Genomic DNA, 21,656 nt, shown 5'->3' on the forward strand with positions numbered 1-21,656 from the left:
ATGCTGTGCTCCCAGTCAGGAATTGCTGATACAAATATTCCTGCTCTCCTGGAAGGTGCTGGATGCTGGGCTCCCAGTCAGGAATTGCTTTCTGCAGGGATGGGAGGAGGGAGAGCACTGGGGAGAAGTGGTGGAAGCAAAATCAGGAGGGCTGTGGGTGGGGATTCATCCCAGAGATTGGCCCTGCTGCCAGAGGGGAAGGTGTGAGGAGGCTGTGGCTCTGCTCACAGCTAAAGGTGGGCTGGAAATGCAGCAGCACAGAACTGAGCCTGACCCAGCTCCCTGGCTGAGAACCCAGAGCCTTTACTCAGCTCCAGCCCAGGAATTGTGAATTTTGTGGTTTAGCTCCTGCAGAGCCAGGCACATCCCCTGCTCTCCACTGCTGGGCACTTCAGCCCTGGCCAGTTCTGCCCAATTTATTGCTGCAGGGTCTCAGTGACCAAGGGGAAGCCCCTGGGGTTGGGACAGGCTGGGGATGGACAGAGCTGGGGTGGAGGGATGGGGAACTTCACTCCTCACTTGTGCCCAGTGTGAAAGGGAGATCGAGGGGGGGAGAGACCTGATGAGAGATATGGTGAGGAATGGAAAACTGAAGGAGAAAACTGTGGGGAAGGGGGAAAATAAACCAGCAAGGCTCTGTCTCCCACCATAAACCCTGTGAAAGGGAAGGAGCTGGCCAGCATCAGCTGTGGAGCAGGCCACTGTCCCCGGGCATGAACAGGGCAAATCCAAAGGAGGGCAGAGCTCCCTCACCTACAGCTGCCCAGGGCTGCTCAGCAAGCACCTTAAACCGTCCTTTTTAACCCCAAATTGAGAGGTGGTGGTGCAGGCAGCAGCGCTGGCACATTCAGTGGGAGATGCCAGCCCTAATCCCCCTGCACTGGGAGCTGCCATGAGCAGCAGCTGCTGAAAATAGCCTTGGAGAGAAGCTCTGCTGCAGTCAGAGCACACGAGAAGAGCTCGGTGTTCCTCCCTTCTTTCCTCACATACTTTAGAAAAGTTAATTAAAGGAGGCTGGGATCTGGAAGTGAGAAGCACCGTTGCCAAAGCAGCTCCTCCATGTTCCCTTTATTGCTCCTCTGACCTGAGCACGAGCACAGACCTCATTCCTGCTCCTTCCAGGCCACATTTCCACAAGCTTGATGCTCACAGTGTGGGAAGCAGCAAGAGATTATCAGATGCTCAGATGAGGTGGATCTAATGGCTGAGTTGCAGTTTATAGGGTAAGTACAGTCATTATTTAAACCCCTCATCTTTTGCAGGCACAGGGAAATTAAAGGATTTACCCGAAATTTCACATGAAGTCATTCAGAGAGTGAGGGAGTTGGCCAAGGTAGCAACATGTGCAGAGTTCCTGTGATAAAGGGAATATGGAATTGAGGCCAGTGCACCTTCTTTTCCTGCACCAGATGAGTGTTCATGGCTATCACCTTGTTGTGGCAGAGATTTCTCCTCTCCCATCCTGTGAAGTCCCAGCCAGTTATGATGTACTGAAACAGCAGAGACAAAATCTTTAACAAATGGGGCCAGGAAGGAAACAGCTTTAATTCCTTGGCCAGAAAGCCTCTCTGATGAGCAGTGGTTTACATGACTACACACAGACAAGAACCCTCTGGGCTTTTTTTAAAGTCTTGTGGTCTTCATATTTGTAGGAGAAAAATGCCAAGAAATATCAAAGCTGTATCTTGTCTGGCTTTGTTAGCACCATTCCCCAGCCTGCAGAATTGATTCTTCTCATGGGACATGCAGGAACCCCTCTTTCCCCATCTGCTTCCAGTGAGGACCATCCAACCTTGGCACAGAGACCTCCCCCCAAAAGCCTTCAGCGAGGCCTTCAGCTGAAAGTCACCACGGCCCTTTCATGCTTCAGTTCCTGGCAGGAAGTTTGGTTTTCATGCTTTACTATGGTTTCCCTCCCAACTTTGATCTTCACTCTTGGGAGTCTCATTTACACTCAGCTGCATCCACATCTCTGGCCTTAATCTTTCATAACGGAGTGCCCTACTTATCAAAGAGTGGCAGCTCTCCTAACCCCCCACCCACTCCCCACTGGAGGTGCAGGAGCCTCTCCAACTGTTGTGAAAACAGAAAGTGAAATTGGGAAAGCTGCTTCTTGTCATACCCCAAATATTTGGGTTCCTCTGTCAGCTCCAGGCCTTCAGCTCTCCATCAGGAGTCCCCAAATCCAGAGTGTCTGAGGGGTGGTTTTTGTGTGTTTCCATGGGTAACGGGTTCGTTTTGGCTCATCATTTTGCTGGGCACTGATTTATTCTGGAATTGTAGAATTATAGGATGTCCTGAGCTGGGAGGGACGCACAGGCATCATCAAACCCCACCTTGTCCCAAAGCTCCTGGGGAAAGAACCAACAAAACCTGATCAGATTTAAACACCACGATGGCTGGGTCTGGGCTCTGTGCAGATGAGCTAAAATTCTCTCCTTTGTACCCATAAATTCCAATCAAACACAATCAACACACACACACACACACACACACACACACACACACACAAAAGCCTTGGGGTTTATAAAAAATACCCAAACTGCAAAGTTTTAGCTGTAGATGCTGGGTGTAAATGGCTTCATAAACTCAAAATATTCCCAGCTGAGCTAAAAATCCCCTGATACCCCTCCCAGCCATTCCCTCAGGTCCTGTCCCTGGTCAGGGAAAGCAGAGATTTGAGGGCCCTCAAAGAGTGAGAATTCCCATATTGTCACCATGCTGGTCCTGTCCCTGGTCACGGAGAGCAGAGATCTGAGATCTGAGAGTGAGAATTCCCATATTTTCACCATGCTGGCCCTGTCCCTGGTCACAGAGAGCAGAGATCTGAGAGTGAGAATTCCCATATTCTCATCATGCTGGTCCTGTCCCTGGTCACAGAGAGCAGAGATTTGAGATTTGAGAGTGAGAATTCCCATATTTTCACCATGCTGGTCCTGTCCCTGGTCACAGAGAGCAGAGATTTGAGATTTGAGAGTGAGAATTCCCATATTTTCACCATGCTGGTCCTGTCCCTGGTCACAGAGAGCAGAGATTTGAGATCTGAGAGTGAGAATTCCCATATTGTCACCATGCCTGTGTCACCATGAGTCAGCAGTGACACCGTTCGGGATATGGTGCATGAGTAACCAACCTGCCCCTCAGCCACTGCGAGCAGGAGAAAATCCCTCCTGGCTCTGTGCTCCTGTGAAGAATCCCTCTGCAGAAAGTGGTTCGAGGTTGACGAGCAATGGCTTTTTTTTGGGGGAGAAAAAAAAAAATATAAAAATCTGAGAGACTTGTTTGTTCTTTTGTTGGAGAGAACAGAAGGCTGAAAGCGAAACTTGAAAATGGCATCAAAGGGAGAAGCAGGGCTGGGATCACAGAGTTCCCAGTGCCCACTGGAGATGATGCCCACCAGACAGCTCTGGCATTCTTCTCAAAGAGAAAAACTCTCCTGTGCCAGCTGCAGCTGACAGAGAGGGGATCTGCTGGGCTGCAGGGTACATTACATTTTGCCTGCATTTGCTGGCCTGCTGAGGGTTGGTGACAGGTTTTTTCCTCCTCTGCAGTCCATTTAGAAGTGGCTCATGTTTTGTTATTACCTCTGATGGTTTTGCAAACGACCGTATCTAGGAGTTAACTCCCATTTATGATCTCCTCAGAATGATAAAGTGGTTCTTTTAAGAGTCCTGTTGCTTGCCAGAAACCGATTATTGCAAAAGTCTGAAGCCATTTCTGAAATAATTTATTGGACAACTGCACTCAGAGCAAGAAGCTCTCATTTAATACCAGTATTTAAATACATTTTAATGTACCCATAACCAGAAAACCCAGATGCCATGGATACAAGCTTAGCATTATCTTTCTCTCCAAAAGAACCATTTTGCCCAGTCCTTACTAAACATTCTGTTCATCCCTGAGGCAGATTTCAGGAAGGACGCTTGGAGAAGTTTGCTGAGCCAAGGGATCTCCACGAGGAGGAAGAGAGCAGCACAGGAGGACAGACAGGTGCAAAGACATCAAAGCTTCTCCTGCCAGCACCCAGGGCTTCCCAAAGGCAGCAGGCTGGGGTCTGGAAGCTGTGCTGACATTTCAGGGTCAATAACTCAGGGGTGGATCTGGTTCACCTGCCCAAATGAGGGCAGCAAGGCTGGAGAGGGGTTGGGAACACAAACCCTGTGAGGAACGTTTGAAGGAGCTGGGGCTGCTCAGCCTGGAGGAGAGGAGGCTCAGGGGTGCCCTTATTGCTCTCTACACCTTCCTGAAGGGAGGTGCAGACAGTGGGGTTGGTTTCTGACAGAACCAGAGCACACAGGCTCAAGCTATGGCAGGGAAGGGATAGGTTGGATATTGGGAAAAAAAAAAATCACTGAAAGAATAATAAAGCACTGGAATGCTCTTCCCAGGGAGGTGCTGGAATCACCATCTCTGGATGTGTTTAAAAACAGACTGAGCATGGCACTGGGTGCTGTGGTCTGGTTGAGGTGTGAGGGCACAGGTTGGACTCGATGATCTTGGAGGTGTCTTCCAACCTCACGATTCTGTGATTAATTCTGTGATTCACTGTCTCTGTGACTCTGTGACTCTGTGATTCTGTGATTCAGTGCAGGACCATCCAACCCCATGGAAATGAAAGGAAGCTTTGCACTTCCCCAGAGGCGCTTCTTCTAGGGGCTGCCCGTGGGGTCAGACCATGCAGGGTGGGTTTGGGCCCAGCAAAATTCATTTATTTTATAAAGATGTGCTGTGTTATTTCACATTTATAACTCATCCTCTCTCCCTCGAACACCGAGTCATTCACAAAGGGAAAAGCCTCGCTGAGTTATTTCCTTTCTGTGAGTCTCACAGATTAACAATTAGTTGAGCTGTTCTTTCTTTAATTCTTTTTTTATTATTTTTTTTGTTTTTAATCACATGAGTTGAGTGACTCACGAGGGCTGTAGGTGGTATTTGTTTTGGTGTCTGCAACCCCAGCGTCAAGCTTGTCTTTGTCGGGAGATTGATACAACATTGGTTTTGGCCGGGAGCAGGGGAGGAGAAAGGACATCACTTAGCAGATACTTAAAATGTGGTCAGGCTCTGAAAAGCGACTCTTAAAAATGACATTGTGGTTTTCCATATTTATTTTCTCTCAACAGCTTCCAGGAACAATCTGCTGAGCTCACGAATCCAAAGGTGATTTGTTGAGCTGTCACCTCCCCGTGGAGGTGTTTGAAAACCCCGCTCTTTTCCAGGGGCCTCTTCCATCACCACTGTTAATAAGGATTCCAGGACTGGAACCTGCCTGGCACGCCGCTGATGGATGCACAGGGCTGAGTCAAATCCAGCTTTTGCTCTGCCACTGCTCATCAGGGATAGGAAGGAGCCGTAACTCAGCCTCGGCTTGAGTTAACACGCGGGAGATTAAAAATCAGGATGGTCTGGTGGGGGTTAAGACAGCTCTGAGGCCTTAATTCAGCCCCAAATTTAAAATAACCGTGGTGGCTGCGCTCTACACTGCCTCACCCAGCTGTGAGAAAAGCAGCGTGGAATTAGTCAAAATTATTAATACGTTGATGATTTCTTTTAACAGGATTGCTTTCAATGACCAAAGCAGATAGAAAGGCTGCCCAAAGCTTCAAGGAGCATTTCCCAAGGTTTTCAGGAGCATTTTCCAAGGTTTTCAGGAGCATTTCCCAAGGTTTTCAGGAGCATTTCCCAAGGTTTAAGGGAGCACTTCCCAAGGTTTAACAGAGCATTTCCCAAGGTATTGAGGAGCATTTCCCAATGTTTAAGGGAGCATTTCCCAAAGTTTCAAGGAGCATTTCCAAAGTTTCAAGGAGCATTTCTGAAGTTTTCAAGTAGCATTTCCCAAGGTTTTGAGGAGCATTTCCCAGGGTTTAACAGAGCATTTCCCAAGGTTTCAAAGAACATTTCCCAAGGTATTGAGGAGCATTTCCAAAGGTTTAAGGGAGCATTTCCCAAAGTTTCAAGGTGCATTTCCAAAGTTTCATGAAACATTTCCCAAGGTTTCAAGGAGCATTTCCCAAGGTTGAACAGAGCATTACCCAAGGGTTCAAGGAGCATTTCCCAAATGGTTTTCACGGTTCTGCCATGAGACTTCCCAAATGGTGAAAGGCACCTGTGCTACACGATGGGGAAAAGTAGAATTGATGTGTAGTAGCTGCAGAAAGGCTGGAGTTTAATATGTTCCCCAAATCTCCTGATTTTTAGCCACTCAAATAAAGCAGAACTCATTTTCTTCCTTTCTCACAATGCACAAACAGGAGAATGCAGAGAGGATAGAAAAGGGAAATAGAAAAAAAAAAAAGGAAATAATAGAAAAAGGAAATTTAAAAAAACCCTAAATACAACAAATCCCTTAATAAAATCCCTTTTTGCATTGGACAAAACCAATCTGGGGGTTACCAGATCATCAGCAGTGACACCTTCACATGTTGTAAATGCAGCTGGTGACAAATCCTAGCGCAGATTCCTGCTGCCTCTCAAAAACTGAGTGGAAAAGGAGGAATAAGCCAACTTTCAAATGCAGGGTTTGGGAAACAGCTGGCAATAAACACAGGTTTGTAATTGCCCTGGTGACCACTTGCTTGGATGGAGACTGGAGGAGCAGCCAGATCAGTCCTTCAACCCCAAAAAAACCAAAGTGTTGGCTTCCTGCTACCTGTGCAGGAGCTCGGCTGGAACGTGGAGATGATCCAGCCCCAAAACTTTGTGTGAATGTGTGAATTGCCACATTCCCTCCCAAAACACCCAGAGCTAATTAGCCCCTGTGGAATGAGGCTGCTGCTGCCAGAGCTAGCAGGGGCTCCTCTCCTTGGTGCCACGCGGACACGGGCCCGGGGTGACAGCCAGGCAAAAATAAATCAGCACAACCGAAGCGTCCTGGGCTTGCCACGGCAAAAAAGCCAATCACAGAAGTGATGATATTGAGAAAAATCACTTCTTCCATGGAAAATATTCAAAGGCGGTCAAGATGCCAAAAAAATTAAGTCATTCTTTTATAACCCATTAGACTGTGGAGAAAAAGGAGGGATGATCTCTTCCTTTAGATACCTTAAAAATCAGGTAACTGACTTGCCCGTGTAAAAACATGCATGGGTTATGAATTTTTATTTCCAGAACATGTCATCTCTATGACTGACACGCTCAGAGCGTAATTTTCCTGTGCAAAGGTGGAGTAATTTTGGTTAGGCAACATTTATTGCTTTGCATTCTTTTTTAATTGAATTAAATACGTTTTAAATCAGTGTTTTCAGACAAAGCTCGCTGAGAAGAAATTTGGCCTAATGAGACCTGAGATTGTGAGCCAGGAATCCAAAGTCCCTTTTTTCAAGTGCTGTTAAAGCCTGGTCCAAGCTGAAGGAGGAGGAGAGAGTCCTGTGGACTCTTCAAAGGCTCTGACTCAGGCAGATTTTTCTCTGTGGTGGTTTCCTCATCTTCCAGCTTGGCAGAAATGCCGATTTCTGAGGTGCAGGAGCGCTAATGATTCACCCACACCGCACAAGGATCGCGGGGAGTTTTGCCTGAGGGGCTGCAGAGAAATTACAGGAGGTTTATTTTATCAACAGCTCTTCCACCAAACTGCAGGAGTGAAGTTTAATCTGCGAGCCCAGGAGGTTAGGGAGAGAAGACATCTGTAAAAATCTCTGGAGGGAATGGAAGAGGGTGAAACACGAATATTGTGAGGGCTCAGGTTACAGAACTGAGGAAATTTGCTACAGGTTTAGTTCCTGGGGCTTGGGCAGGCAGAGTTTTTGGCTCAGCTGGGAATATTTTGAGTTTGTGAAGCCATTTACACCCAGCATCTACAGCTTAAACTTGGCAGTTTGGGTATTTTTTATAAACCCAAGGCTTGTGTGTGTGTGTCTGTGTGTGTGTGTGTGTGTGTGTGTGTGTGTTGATTGTGTTTGATTGGAATTTATGGGTACAAAGGAGAGAATTTTAGCTCATCTGCACAGAGCCCAGACCCAGCCATTGTGGTGTTAAATCTGATCAGGTTTTGTTGGGTGTTTGGAAGAGGTTCTTTCCCCAGGAGCTTTGGGACAAGGTGGGGTTTGATGATCCCTGTGCCTCCCTCCCAACTCAGGACATCCCATAATTCTACAATTCCAGAATAAATCAGTGGCTCAGCTGGGAATATTTTGAGTTTTGAAGCCATTTACATCGTGCATCTACAGCTAAAACTTGGCATTTTGGGTATTTTTTTATAAACCCAAGGCTTGTGTGTGTGTGTGTGTGTGTGTGTGTGTTGATTGTGTTTGATTGGAATTTATGGGTACAAAGAAGAGAATTTTAGCTCATCTCCATAAAGCCAAGCTGAGCCAAGCCCAGATCCTGGTGTTTAGATTTGATGCCAGGTTGGAGTTGGTGAACTGCCCCCTCTTGAGCTCTTCTGCTTCCAACCTTGGCCTGAATGTCCCCAACTTTGTCCCTGTGAGACAAAACCAATTCCCGTGGGGACGGCTCTGCTCAAGAATCAGGCGGCTGAGGTGAGGGCTCCGGGGAGATTTTCCCAGGGCCAGGTGAAGCCTTTGGGGTAAATCCTTGGGGAATTCTCGGGCTGAGGAGATCCTGTCCAGCCCAACGAGACCTGAAGATGTGAGCCAGGAGTACAAAATCCTTTTTTCAAGTTCAAACTGAAGGTTTGGACCTTTGGACAAAATGAAACGAGCATTGCATCCCCACCCTCAGCTCCCAGCCGGGTGGGACTGGGAGCAACCGGGAGCGCTGCTGGTAAAGGTGAGTGCCCTGAAAAGGACTTTTTAAAAGCTTTTTCTTTTCCCACCCCCCCTCAAACATCACTGGAACAAAGAGAACGGTGAGGAAAACAGAGCTGGAAGCTTATTGACAAATTCTAGCTGCAACTGCAAGCCAGACACACACAGGGCGAGCGCAGATTACAGTAATTTTAATTGCCTGTAATGCAGCCCCCCCTCTCCCCCTCCTTGCTCTCTCCTTCCTCCTCCTCCTCCTCCTCCTGTGCTCCCTCTCCCCCCGCCAGTCCCCGTCTCCCCCCCCCTCAGAGTTAATCTGTCGCTCGATTCTCAGCTTTTCTTTTGCTTCTGGTTTCATTTTCAGATGACAAAATTCAAGGCACACAGCTCTGCTGTCTGGTTGCCCTGGTAACGGCAGCCTATTATCGTACCTTGTCATTCATCAAGAAAGAATTGCACTTGACAGAGATAGACCAAAATGCCTGCAGTCTGCAGCATTAAAAAAAAAAAAAAAAAGAAAAAAAAAAGGGGAAAAGAAAAAAAAAAAGAGAAAAAAAACTGTTTTCTTTTCTTCCAAGTATGTAAAAGGCCTTTAATGCCTATTTAGCTACATGTTTTATTTAACGTTGCTTATTATCCACTAAAGTGATTGTCGAAACTCGTAGAAATAGATATTCCCCTCCTCAAAATTCGATTTAAGTCGAATTTGTCATTCTGCCCGGCTTTCAAACCCTTCTAGGCTGGTGCACAATATAAAGGAAATGGTTAAATGATAAATGTTTTGCATGTTGGATTGGCCAAGTGACCACACAAATGCTGCTTTTCTGCTTAATTATGGCTTGTGTTGGGCAGCTTTTCCTGCTCTCTTTATGGAGCTTCAAAAATAATTAGCAGGGTATGTAATAAATAATTGAATTTTATCTTTAATTAATCCTGCAAGTGTTATGGGCTACAGATAAGTGGATGGCCATAAAAAGTACATATGTACACATGTGTTGCATGTCTTGGGGAGGGAGAGGTTTCTCTGAGCAGAAAATCAGTAATCACTCTTTCTAAAGTTGGACCAGTTCCCAAGTTCATTGTTCTTCAAAGGCAGGAAAAGGTAATTGCTTGTTATTTTGCCTACCTCATCTCTGCCATCTGAATTAACCCAAATTAATTCCTGAAATCTCTGGCCTCGTACCTTTTGGTTGGTTTGGTTGGATACTGAAATTCCTACTATTATTATTATTTTTATTTATTTTCTTTTTATTTATTTTCCTAAGTATTATTATTTTGATTTTTAAAATCTTGGTATTTTTCAGACAATTGTTGAAATAGCTGTAATTGAGGTTTGGGGTGTTGGGAGCTGTTTTCTACCAGGATTTTGGGCCAGTTTTTTGGTTTTTTGTTGTTTTTTTTCCCTTACAGTGGTCAATTTGCTTGTAAAAGGTGAGATCTGCTGTAAAATAGGTTTTATTGGCCATGTGGCATTTTAAGTACATATCCTCCTTGCTTGGTGTTTGCATCTCTGATTGTGGAAACTTTTGTCCAAAGAGATGAGAGGGGAAAAAAAAATGGGAAAGGGAGAGACAGCAGAGGGGAGGAGGACTGAATGCACTGAAAAAAGGGGGGAAAAAATAAAATTCCTTGCACAGATCCCGGTGCCAGCTCTGTTTATTTTCCTGGAGCATGCCATGGGCGTTGTAAGGAATTTTGGGAGCTCACTTTGCGCTCCCCCACCAAAAACAGGGACCCGAGTGCTGCTCCCTGTGCCTCTTTCTGTCTCCTCAAGCTCCCACGTGGGAAGGGCTGGGGTGGCACCAAAGCACAGGCAAAGCTTCCCATCAATGGGGTGGAGGCACAAACCCAGGGTTTGTGGGGTTTATTTGGATCAGTGATAACAAAATCCATCAAAATCCCCCCCAAAAAACCAACAGCAACAAAAAGAGCAGAGGGAGAGGGAGAAACCCTAAAGTTTGTATGAATTTACTCGTTCCTAGAGCCACTCCTGAGCTTTCTCCTTTAATTCCAGAGTCGCACACCCAGAGTTTGTGGGGTTTGTGGGGAGAAGTGACAACAGAACCAACCAAAAATCCAACAACAATAAGAACAGGGGGGGAGAGAGAGGTGCCCTTAAATTTGTGTTAATCTGGCCATTCCTAGAGCCACTCCTGAACTTCCTCCTTTAACTCCAGAGTCACACACACTGAGTTTGTGGGGTTTATTTAGATTGGTGACAACAGAACCAACCAAAGAAACCAATGACAAGAGGAGAGGGAGAAACCCTAAAATTTGTATTAATTTGCCCATTCCTAGAGCCAATCCTGAACTTTCTCCATCAGTTCCAGGGTCATGAGTCCAGGGTTTGTGGGGAGAAGTGACAACAGAACCAACCAAAAAGACCCAACAACAATAAGAACGGGAAGAGAGGGAGGTGCTCTAAAATTTGTATTAACCCAGCCATTCCTAGAACCACTCCTGAGCTTTCTCCTTTAATTCCAGAGTCACAAATCCAGGGTTCCTGGGGTTTATTTAGAGAAGTGACAACAAAACCAACCAAAAAAACCCAAAAAACCAAAAAAACCAAGACACCAAGAGCAAAGGGAGAGGGAGAAGCCCTAAACTTTGTATTAACCCAGCCATTCCTAGAGCCACACCTGAGCTTTCTCCTTTCATTCCAGACTCACAAATCCAGGGTTTATGGGGGAGAAGTGGCAACAAAAGCAACCAAAAATCCCCAAAAAACCAAGAGCGGAGACAGAGTGAGGAGCCTAAAGTTTGTATTAATCCAGCCATTCCTAGAACCACTCCTGAACTTTCTCCTTTAATTCCAGAGATTCCAGAGTCACAAACCCAGGGCTCCTGAGGTTTATTTGGATTAGTGACAACTAAACCAACCAAAAAAAAAAATAAACCAAACCAAAACCAAGTGCGGAGGGAGAGGGAGAAACCCTAAAATTTGAAATTTGTATTAATTTGCTCATTCCTAGAGCCACTCCTGAACTTTCTCCTTTAATTCCAGAGATTCCAGAGTCACAAACCCAGGGCTCCTGTGGTTTATTTGGATTAGTGACAACTAAACCAACCAAAAAAAAAAACCAAAAAAAACCAAACCAAAAACCAAGAGCGGAGGGAGAGGGAGAAACCCTAAAATATGAAATTTGTATTAATTTGCCCATTCCTAGAGCCACTCCTGAACTTTCTCCTTTAATTCCAGAGATTCCAGAGTCACAAACCCAGGGCTCCTGAGGTTATATGGATTAGTGACAACTAAACCAACCAAAAAAAAAAACCAAAAAAAACCAAACCAAAAACCAAGAGCGGAGGGAGAGGGAGCAACCCTAAAATTTGTATTAATTTGCCCATTCCTAGAGCCACTCCTGAACTTTCTCCTTTAATTCCAGAGATTCCAGAGTCACAAACCCAGGGTTTCCTGAGGCTTATTTGGATTAGTGACAACTAAACCAACCAAAAAAAAAAAAATAAACCAAACCAAAACCAAGAGCGGAGGGAGAGGGAGCAACCCTAAAATTTGTATTAATTTGCCCATTCCTAGAGCCACTCCTGAACTTTCTCCTTTAATTCCAGAGATTCCAGAGTCACAAACCCAGGGCTCCTGAGGTTTATTTGGATTAGTGACAACTAAACCAACCAAAAAAAAACCAAAAAAAACCAAACCAAAAACCAAGAGTGGAGGGAGAGGGAGCAACCCTAAAATTTGTATTAATTTGCCCATTCCTAGAACCACTCCTGAACTTTTTCCTTTAATTCCAGAGATTCCAGAGTCACAAACCCAGGGCTCCTGAGGTTTATTTGGATTAGTGACAACTAAACCAACCAAAAAAAAACCAAAAAAAACCAAACCAAAAACCAAAAAAAACCAAACCAAAAACCAAGAGTGGAGGGAGAGGGAGCAACCCTAAAATTTGTATTAATTTGCCCATTCCTAGAGCCACTCCTGAACTTTCTCCTTTAATTCCGCCGCGCCACCAGCGCTCATTTCCTGCCCAAGCCCCGTCCCACCTTTTGATTCTGCAATCTCCCTAAGGCGAGGGGGTTTGGGCAGACAAAGGGCTGAACAGGCAGAAACAATTAAAGCAGCAGATACAGTGAAAACCAACACCACGGCATCGGGGCAAGAAATTGCGCCGGCCCGGCGGATTCCGTGGCGCATTTGATGTTTCAAGGGTCGCTCTCATGGTTCCTGCAGATTCCCCCAGCTTTCCTCTGGGCTGAAGGAGCTCTGCCATCCCTTAGGACCTCATAAATACACAGAAGCACTGGAAATTATATATATATATATTTTTTTTTGTATTAATATTACATGATAATCTTGTCGGAAGGGGGGAAAAAATATATGAAAGGCTGGAGCTCGATCTTCTCCCTTCAGCTGCAAAATGGCTCTTTTAAGTCCCTTTTAAATGCTCACATATGTCTTGATGAAAAATTGGAATTTGGAATGTTTGTACAGCCCTGAATAGTGCAAGTGAATATCCTTAAATTAGCTTTTCAAGTTGATTTACAGCCTGAGAATTCTGTACCGAGACATGGGTGTTATCTGGTGAGGAGGGAATAGGTTTTGCTGTTATTGTCTGGCTGGGTGGCTTTGCTGGGAAACAAAATGGGAGCCAAAATGCCAGAGCAAAAAATGAACTTTCAGGAGGAGAAGAGGCTACGTGGGAATTAGCAAAGGAAGGGATGAACTTGCTCAAAAATTCAAGTGCTGGTTGGTTTTCTCAAAAAAAAGGCATTCTAACTAAGATTAATTGATCAAATCTCACAGTACAAGGGGAAAACTAAATCTCTGGGAGTTGATATTTGTTTTACTTGAGAACATCTATCAGCTGTATCTAATTAATTGTTGCTGTCTATTGATGTGTGCATCATTTATCTCACTGTCTCTAGACTCTTATTTTTTAGTTCTATTTCTTATATTTCTTGTATCTTATACTTCTTATATCTTATATTTCTTGTATCTTGTATTTCTTATATCTTATATTTCTTGTATCTTGTATTTCTCATATCTTTCTCTTATACTTTTGTTATATTTTTTATTTAGTTATATTTTAGTTTTTAGTTCTATTTCTGCAACATGAGGTGGTGATGGATCAAGAAAATAAGGGCAGTGGGGCTGAGCTCTGTGGATTTCTGAGCATTTTTAACCCTGTGGACACCAAAAAATGCAGTGACTGGAGCTTCAGTTGGGTGGATGGAAATGGATTTATTTGGGGATGGTCAGGACATGAAAAACCCTCAGAACAGCAGAAAAAATGAGGAACCTCAGTCAGGAATCTTTACTGAAATTGTTTCAGCATCTCCTTCAGGGTTATTTATTTATTTTACCCCCTGGCCTGTGGGGAGCAGCTGATTCTTCAAGGCCGAGTTTTTAGCGCATCCCTGGGGTTTGGAGCCTCCATCTCCCTCCAAAGTGGAAGTGAAAGAGATTCCTGCTCAGGAAAAGGCCTGTCCTGGGAGGGAATCCCAGGAAAAACCCCCAAAAATATCCTTTGGAGGGTGAGGAAGGTCCTGGAGGAGCTTTGTCTGTGTGAGAGGCAGCTGGGCCTTGATTGAACCCGGCCTTTGGGTATCCACACAATGAAACAACTCCTGGAAACCAAACTTTTCCCTCTCTCTTCCCCCCATTTTTTTTCCCTTTTCTCCTTTTTTTCTTCTTCTTTTTTCTTTATTTTTTTTTTCCCCTCTCCCTTTCCTCCTACTGCAGTGAAAATTCGAGGAATGCTGTGAGGAGAGCAGAGCCATGGCACAGCGTGTGCTTATCTAAAGTTCAGCCAGAACAGAGGGACTCTCCTACCTCTGAATTCGCCTGAAATTCAAATGCCACAGCTCAGATTCCCCCTTGAGCTCATCATGAGTTACACCCTGGGCTGCAAATCTTCCCTTGCACTGGCCCAGGCCCTGCTGGAAGCGAGAGGAGTAGCAAAAGGAGAGAGCTCCTTGTCTTTTTGCTCCATGAAATATGTAAAATATGCATTTATGTTGTAAAAAATATCCATTTCTGGGCTCTTTTTCATGCAAAATCCACTGTTTTCAGGAGCTCCACTGAAGATTAAGGTCCAGATCCACCTTTTCTCGCTCTTATTTCACTGACAAAATCTTTCTCTGGAGGCATTGAAACAATGGATTTTGAATTATCATTATTATGCATCTATTATGATGCCTTTTAATTATTATTATATAAATGTTATTAAAAATATCCATTTCTGGATATTTAATGCAAAATCACTGCTTTCAGGAGCTCCACTGAAGGTTAAGGTCCAGATTCAGCTTTTCACGCTCTTATTTCACTGACAAAATCTTTCTCTGGAGGCATTGAAACAACGCATTTTGAATTATTATTTACTATTATTCATGTATTAATACATTATTATATAAAATATACATTTATGTTATAAAAAATATCCATTTCTGGGCTCTTTTTCATGCAAAATCCACTGTTTTCAGGAGCTTCACTGAAGGTTAAGGTCCAGATCCACCTTTTCTCACTCTTATTTCTGTGCCAAAATCTTTATCTGGAGGCATTGAAACAATGCATTTTGAATTATTATTCATTATTATGCATTTCTTATGATGCCTTTTAATTATTACTATATAAATGTTATATAAAATATCCATTTCTGGATATTTAATGCAAAATCCACTGTTTTCAGGAGATCCACTGAAGGTTAAGGTCCAGATCCACCTTTTCTCACTCTTATTTCACTGACAAAATCTTTCTCTGGAGGCATTGAAACAATGCATTTTGAATTATTATTTACTATTATTCATGTATTAATACATTATTATATAAAATATACATTTATGTTATAAAAAATATCCATTTCTGGGCTCTTTTTCATGCAAAATCACTGCTTTCAGGAGCTTCACTGAAGAGTAAGGTCCAGATCCACCTTTTCTCACTATTTCAGTGCTAAGAGCTGAAATCTTACTCTGGAAGCACTGAAACAATGCATTTTGAATTATTATTCATTATTATGCATTTCTTATGATGCCTTTTAATTATTATTATATAAATGTTATATAAAATATCCATTTCTGGGCTCTTTTTCATGTAAAATCCATTGCTTCCAGGAGCTCCACTAAGGTTAAGTGGCTCCACCTTTTCCCACTCTTATTTCAGAGCTAACAGCCAAAATTTTTCTCTAGAGGCACTGAAATAATGCATTTTAATTATTATTTATTATTATGAATTTAATATTTATTATTTATTATATCAAATATACATTTATTTTATTAAAAATATCCATTTCTGGGCTCTTTTTAATGCAAAATCCAGTGTTTTCAGGAGCTCCACTGAAGGTTAAGTGGCTCCACCTTTTCCCATTCTTATTTCAGTGCTAACAGCCAAAACCTTTCTCTAGAGGCATTAAAACACTGTATTTTGAATTATTTTCTCTTAAATCAGTTAAAATGCAGTGTAAAGCACTTGGAAAATGTAGTTGGAGAGTTGAGGGGTATCTATGAAGGACAGTGTGGTGCCAATTTTTATTTTTTATTGAAGGATACCAAAACATCTCAGCTGTGCCATCCTGGCAATCCAGGATCTGGTTGGGATTTTTCTCCTCAAAGAAAAAAAATCTGAATTTTTCTCTACTTTCACTATTCCTCTCTGAAGTACAAATCATTTTAATCTCATTACGACCTGCAGATTTTAATTTTAATTAAAATGATCAGATTTTAGGTCTGATTTTCAGCCATGGATGGATGAGGAATTTATTTCCGGTATGGAAAAATTTATAATTATGAGGAATTTATTTCCAGAATGGAAAAATTTATAATTATGAGGAATTTATTTCCGGTATGGAATAATTTATAATTATGAGGAATTTATTTCCAGAATGGAATAATTTATAACTTTCCTTTAGGGAAAGGGACATTGTGTGTGTCTCTAAGGTTTCTGCTCCCTCTAAATCAATAAATTCACCCTGGATCTGACTCCCTTAGTCCAGCCTGGCCTGGAATTGTTCTTTTCCTTTATTTTTCCTTTATTTTTGTGCTGAGGTTGGTGGGGAGGTTTTTCCTGGAATCTCTCATATTGGAGCAAAAGCTGGAATTCCCTTTCTGCCAAGAACTGTTGTGCAAACCAGTTTATTTCTGTAATAATTGCAGGATTAACATCTTCAGGGGCCTAAAAATATCTGGAATTAGGAAGTGTTAGTGAAAGGCGCTTCCCCAATTCCTGATTAGATTTTTCCTGTATGAGGAAAAGTGGCTACAGCTTAAAAAAAAAAAAAAAAAAGAAGAATTTTGGACTTAAGAACTCAAATGATCCATTGTAAACCAGCAGGGGAAATGTGGAATTTCCAATTACACTTACACTGTCAGAAACAGCTCAAAAACTGAAATAAATCTTCCTTTCCACACCAAAACCAGTGGAGGATCAGCTTTGTCCACCTGGTGGATTTTTTTGGGGGGTTGTTAAATCCATAGAAATACCTTAATTCGCACATTAAGCCAACTTTTCTAATTTTTTCAGGCTTCTCCCAGGGCAGGTTTGAAATTAAATTGGATTAAGACAATGAGGGAAACTTTATGTCATGCAGCAGGAAAAAAACCAAACGGCCCCATTGAAAAAAATCCACGTCTTCCTTTTTGAAATTTGCTTCCCAATTTCCATCAAGATTCAAAAGTTTCTGCTTGGGGAATTGGTTTAATCATTGGGTACAATGTGTTGCCAGAATTAATGTCTGCAGTGATTTAGGGAAGCATCAGTGGGTCTTTGAGGTCTCTTTTCTCAATTAAATCTGTAAAAAATAAAAAAAAACCCAAATGCTGCTTTTTTTCATTACCAGTTAAGTGTTTTGGCAAAGATTGCAGGCAAGTTTTGCAGCCTTTGCACTTTTTCCCTCGAATTCTTGCAATCAGGCTGTTTTAAAGGCTATTAATTGATTATTTCTCTTTTAATTTCCCCAAAATGTTTATTCTCAGGAGCAAAAAAAAAAGGATTAGAACCACGCCCAGCACAGTCACCTTTAAAAGCTCCTGTTCAGAAAATGAAGCAGAAATCCAAAACTGGATGAGGATTTCAATTATGGGGGGGTAAAAAAAGAACATTTTAAAAATACTTTGAATGTTTTCTGTCCTTCCTATTTGTTCCAAGCAGATCATTTTAGGCGTGGAAGTGTCTAAATGCCTAAATAAATGGGATGCATTAAAGGAGTTAAAGCAAGATTTTATCCCCCAGCTGCTGCTAAAAACTTCCTCAATTCTTGATTTAATGACCAGTATGGATTTGCAGAGAGGAAAAAAATAAAATAAAAAAAAAAGGCAACAGAAGGAGGGGAAATGTAGAAAATTTCTTTTCTATGTGGATCCCACTCCTATAAATAAAGTGCACCACAACCAAAGGGGGAGGGTGGCACTTTGGGTTGATATTTTAGCATTAATTTTTAGCAGCAGCCTGGCTGCTGGGTTTTGGTTCTCTTTTCCCTGCTTTCTTGGTAGAAATTCAATTAAATATCGCTGCAGGATTGTGACCCGAAGCAGTTCCACACCCTGGTGTCAGCTGCAATCCTGAGTCTGAAAAGGAATTAGGAAAGTAACACCCAAAACTTCTCATTGCCTTCTACCTTTTGAAATTCTTGGTTCTCTTTGAGCTTTTTTTACCAGATTTTCCTCCTCAACCCCAGGTGCCAAAATCACCTTCCTATGTCCGTCCCTCTTGATGATGCTGCCCCAGATTTCCCTGATTTCAGGAGCTGTTTCGTGGATAAAAATCCCAAATTAGTGGTCAAGCGTCTATTGCTGGAGCGTTGGAGGTTTCTGAGACACAAATAGAATTTCCAGCTCATGGTTGGGGTGAAATATTGAAATTTTTACCTCTCTGGGCTTGGCTGGGAGCTGCTGAGGCTGGGATGGGGTCGGGGATGTGCCCTACTTAGGAGAGGAGCTGGCAGGGGTTGTTTTGTTTGCTTGTTTTGATTTGGGAAGCCTCGAAACAAAGGCAGCTCCAACCAGGCTGTGCTCATCACAAAAGCATATTTGTAAAGATATTTACTGATAAGAATTAAACAGAGCAGAAAATATATTTTATTAGGGGGTTTTTTGGGTGTTTTTTTGGGGATTTTTTCTGGTGATTCAGGTGCTTTTTTTCCCTACTGCACGTTTGGATGTGTTCAGTTCAGTCCATGATTTTAAGGCAGGATCATTTTCTTCTTCAGTTTTGTTTTTTTTGAAAAGAAAAAGGAGCCAATCTTGTGTGTGGCAGCAACCAGGGGCTGATCTCACCATTCCAGGGGACACAGAACCCCCTGTCTCGAGCGTTTCTGTCACAACCCCTTGGGGAAAGTGGAGGGGAAGCTGGGAAAAACAAAAAAAAATTCCATTTTTGAAATGCCTTTTAATGACCAGCTCTGCTAAAAGCACCCGTCCTTCCCTCCCAAATAAGTTATCCTGGAGGTTTGGTGGATGGTTTTGCCATGGTTATTTGTGGTAGAACGGGTTAAATATCGTTTTGGCCATGCAATTTCCAGCAGGAATTCCATTGAAGTTCCTTTTGGAAATGGAGATTCCTCACGGAACCATTGGGTTTGTCCATCTGTGGGTAAAAAATCACCCCCCAAAACCTCCAGCTCATTGAACAAGGTCCCGTTTTGGCTCAGCTCTGACAGCTCTTTGACCAGCCACATGTCACTGCTGGCCACAAAAAATCAGCAATTCCCCCAAAAATCAGACCTTGCAGCTCCTTTGTTGGCCAGAGAAATTGGTCACTTCCATGTGAAACAACAGGGAAAAAAGGGCAGGCTCCAATCTTCATTATTTTTAATGATTTAGCTGCAAACAGGTAATTATTCTTAGCACTGAAAGCATCAATGTACACAAAATCCGTATTTTTTCCAAGTGATTCGATCTATGGTGGAGAGAAAGGGATGAATTTGGGGAGAATAATTGTGAAGAGTTTTAGGAAACAATCCTGGTGCAAGTCTTGTCTCTAATAACCTGCAATAACTGAGGTTAATGCCTGTATTTTCACATGAATAAATATATCCAGGGAAAAACTCAGTGGAGGGGGATTTTTCGTCTTGTTTGAGCACACCTAGAGAAAAAAAAAAAAGGAATAAATTCTTTTTTTTTCTCTCTTTTTAGCATCTTCATTTAAAATAAGCCGCCTCAAAAGTATGATGCTGAAAAAACAAAGGAGAAAGAGCAGCTCTTCAAGGAAATGCTCTTAAACATAAGGATATGAGATAATGAAATGGGCTACTGGGATAAGCATATTTATTGGGTTTGTTATGTATCAAATGTAACAAAAGTAAAGTGTCTGAAGAACTCCATGTGTGGTTCCTTCACACTCTTTGATCACACAATTCCCCCTTTAATTCAGATGCAGTAGAGCTTAAGTGGCTTCATTGATGTGTTAAGTGTGGAATGATTTTTGTATAAAATAAAAAAAAAAAAAAAAAAAAAAGAAGAAGAAGAAAGAAAAAGGAAAAAAAAAAAGAGCCCATTATGTGTCCAGCAAAGCCTTGTGTGCACTTGTTTATTGAGACAGGAAGTCGCTTTCCCACACCGAACAACGGTGCTGAAACACTGAAAAATTGTGTAGGGGAAGAAAAGTAAAGGAAACTTAATTTTCTACCTGGCAGAAATCGGCCTCCGGAGGAAGAAGTAGACAATGAGATTGGCCTTCAAGTGAATAATAGAGGCTGATTGATTTTAGGAAAATGCTCCCCACCATTTATGGAGGGGGTTCATGTGCTGCTTTTGTTAGGAAAATGGGAGGATTTGGGAGCACTTTGTAGTGAGGCTGCTGCTGCTGGAGGAGCAAAACCCCAGCAGAAGGGCTGGCAGGTACAAACACAGCATTTCAATAGATATTAAAAAGGAAAAAAATAAAAAAAACACGTTTAGGTCGTTCCTTCCTGGTTTATCACCGGCAGGGATCCTCGTGAGGAACAAAGCCTGGGATGCTGCAGTGGTGTAAAATCAGGAGAGTTGCTTTTATCTGAGACAAAGGAGAGTCTCCCTGCTTCCACACCTGATACCCAGGCCTGAATTTTAATATCTAAACCAGCAAAAAAAAGAAATCAGATGGGCTGTTTTTTAGGCTGAGGGTTAATATGGATTTGCTCCCACCCAGGAATTTTAACAGGAATAATATCAGCTCCAATATTCAGATTATCTCAGGCTCCTCTTTGGTCAGGGAGGGCTGTGGGCTGGAGGTGAAATATGGAATGCAGACATTTTTTGGTGTTTCAGGAGCAGCTGTGAGTGCCCACAAAGGTCAGGAGTGCAGCAGGCCCAGAGCTGTGGGCTCAGAGCCCAGAGCTGGAATCAGAGGAAGAAACCCAAGGTCTGAGGAGCAAGAGTGGCACTGAAACATGGATGGGCCCACCAAAGGTCACCTCATCCACAGGCAGCAGAGACCAGGCTAAAAAATCAGAATTTTCAGGTTCTGTGTTGCTGTATTTTCATATTTCCTGGCTTTGTTTTTCTGGATTTGCTCAGCAAATAATGCTGTGCCACCGCTGTGTGCTTTGTGCTCAGCGCCGAGGTCTCTCTTCACTTTGGAATCTTGTAAAAATGTGTGGTTTCCTCAGCCCTGCTGCCAAAACCAGGGCTATTCAAACCAAACTAACACAAAATCCCTCCAGAATGCAGAGTGGGCTTCATAAATATTACCTTGAGGTGGATTTGTGCAGAACGGTCAGAGGGAAAAATCCCAAATCTTCCCTTTGCCCCGAACCGGGTCTGCAGGACTCAGGGACAGCCACCCTGGCTGCGTCCCTCTGACTGCAGGGCACTTGTTCCTTTTACCTGGATGCCAAATCTCCTCCTAAACGTGTGTCCTGGACTTTGGGATCTTTCCCAGCCTCTCTTTAATCCTTGGAAAGCAGGGCTGGCAGGGGAAGCTGCCCTGCCACACGTGCTCCTTCCCGCTGGCACACGCAGCTCCCCCTTGCCTAACCCTGCTCTGCCAGAGCCTTTTCCAGCCTGTGCAAAACACAAAACTCTCCT

General features: G+C 43.1%; 1 long non-coding RNA gene across 1 annotated transcript; it reads left to right on the plus strand.

Annotated features, from left to right (window-relative positions):
* The first annotated feature begins 574 nt into the window (after nt 1-574).
* On the plus strand, nt 575-19,972 carry LOC143695641 (uncharacterized). Its single transcript, XR_013185056.1, has 2 exons — nt 575-8,724; nt 14,404-19,972. It is a non-coding gene; the product is annotated as an uncharacterized LOC143695641 (long non-coding RNA).
* Nucleotides 19,973-21,656: the final 1,684 nt, after the last annotated feature.

The sequence above is a fragment of the Agelaius phoeniceus genome, chromosome 23 (assembly GCF_051311805.1).
Source record: "Agelaius phoeniceus isolate bAgePho1 chromosome 23, bAgePho1.hap1, whole genome shotgun sequence".
NCBI lineage: Eukaryota > Metazoa > Chordata > Aves > Passeriformes > Icteridae > Agelaius > Agelaius phoeniceus.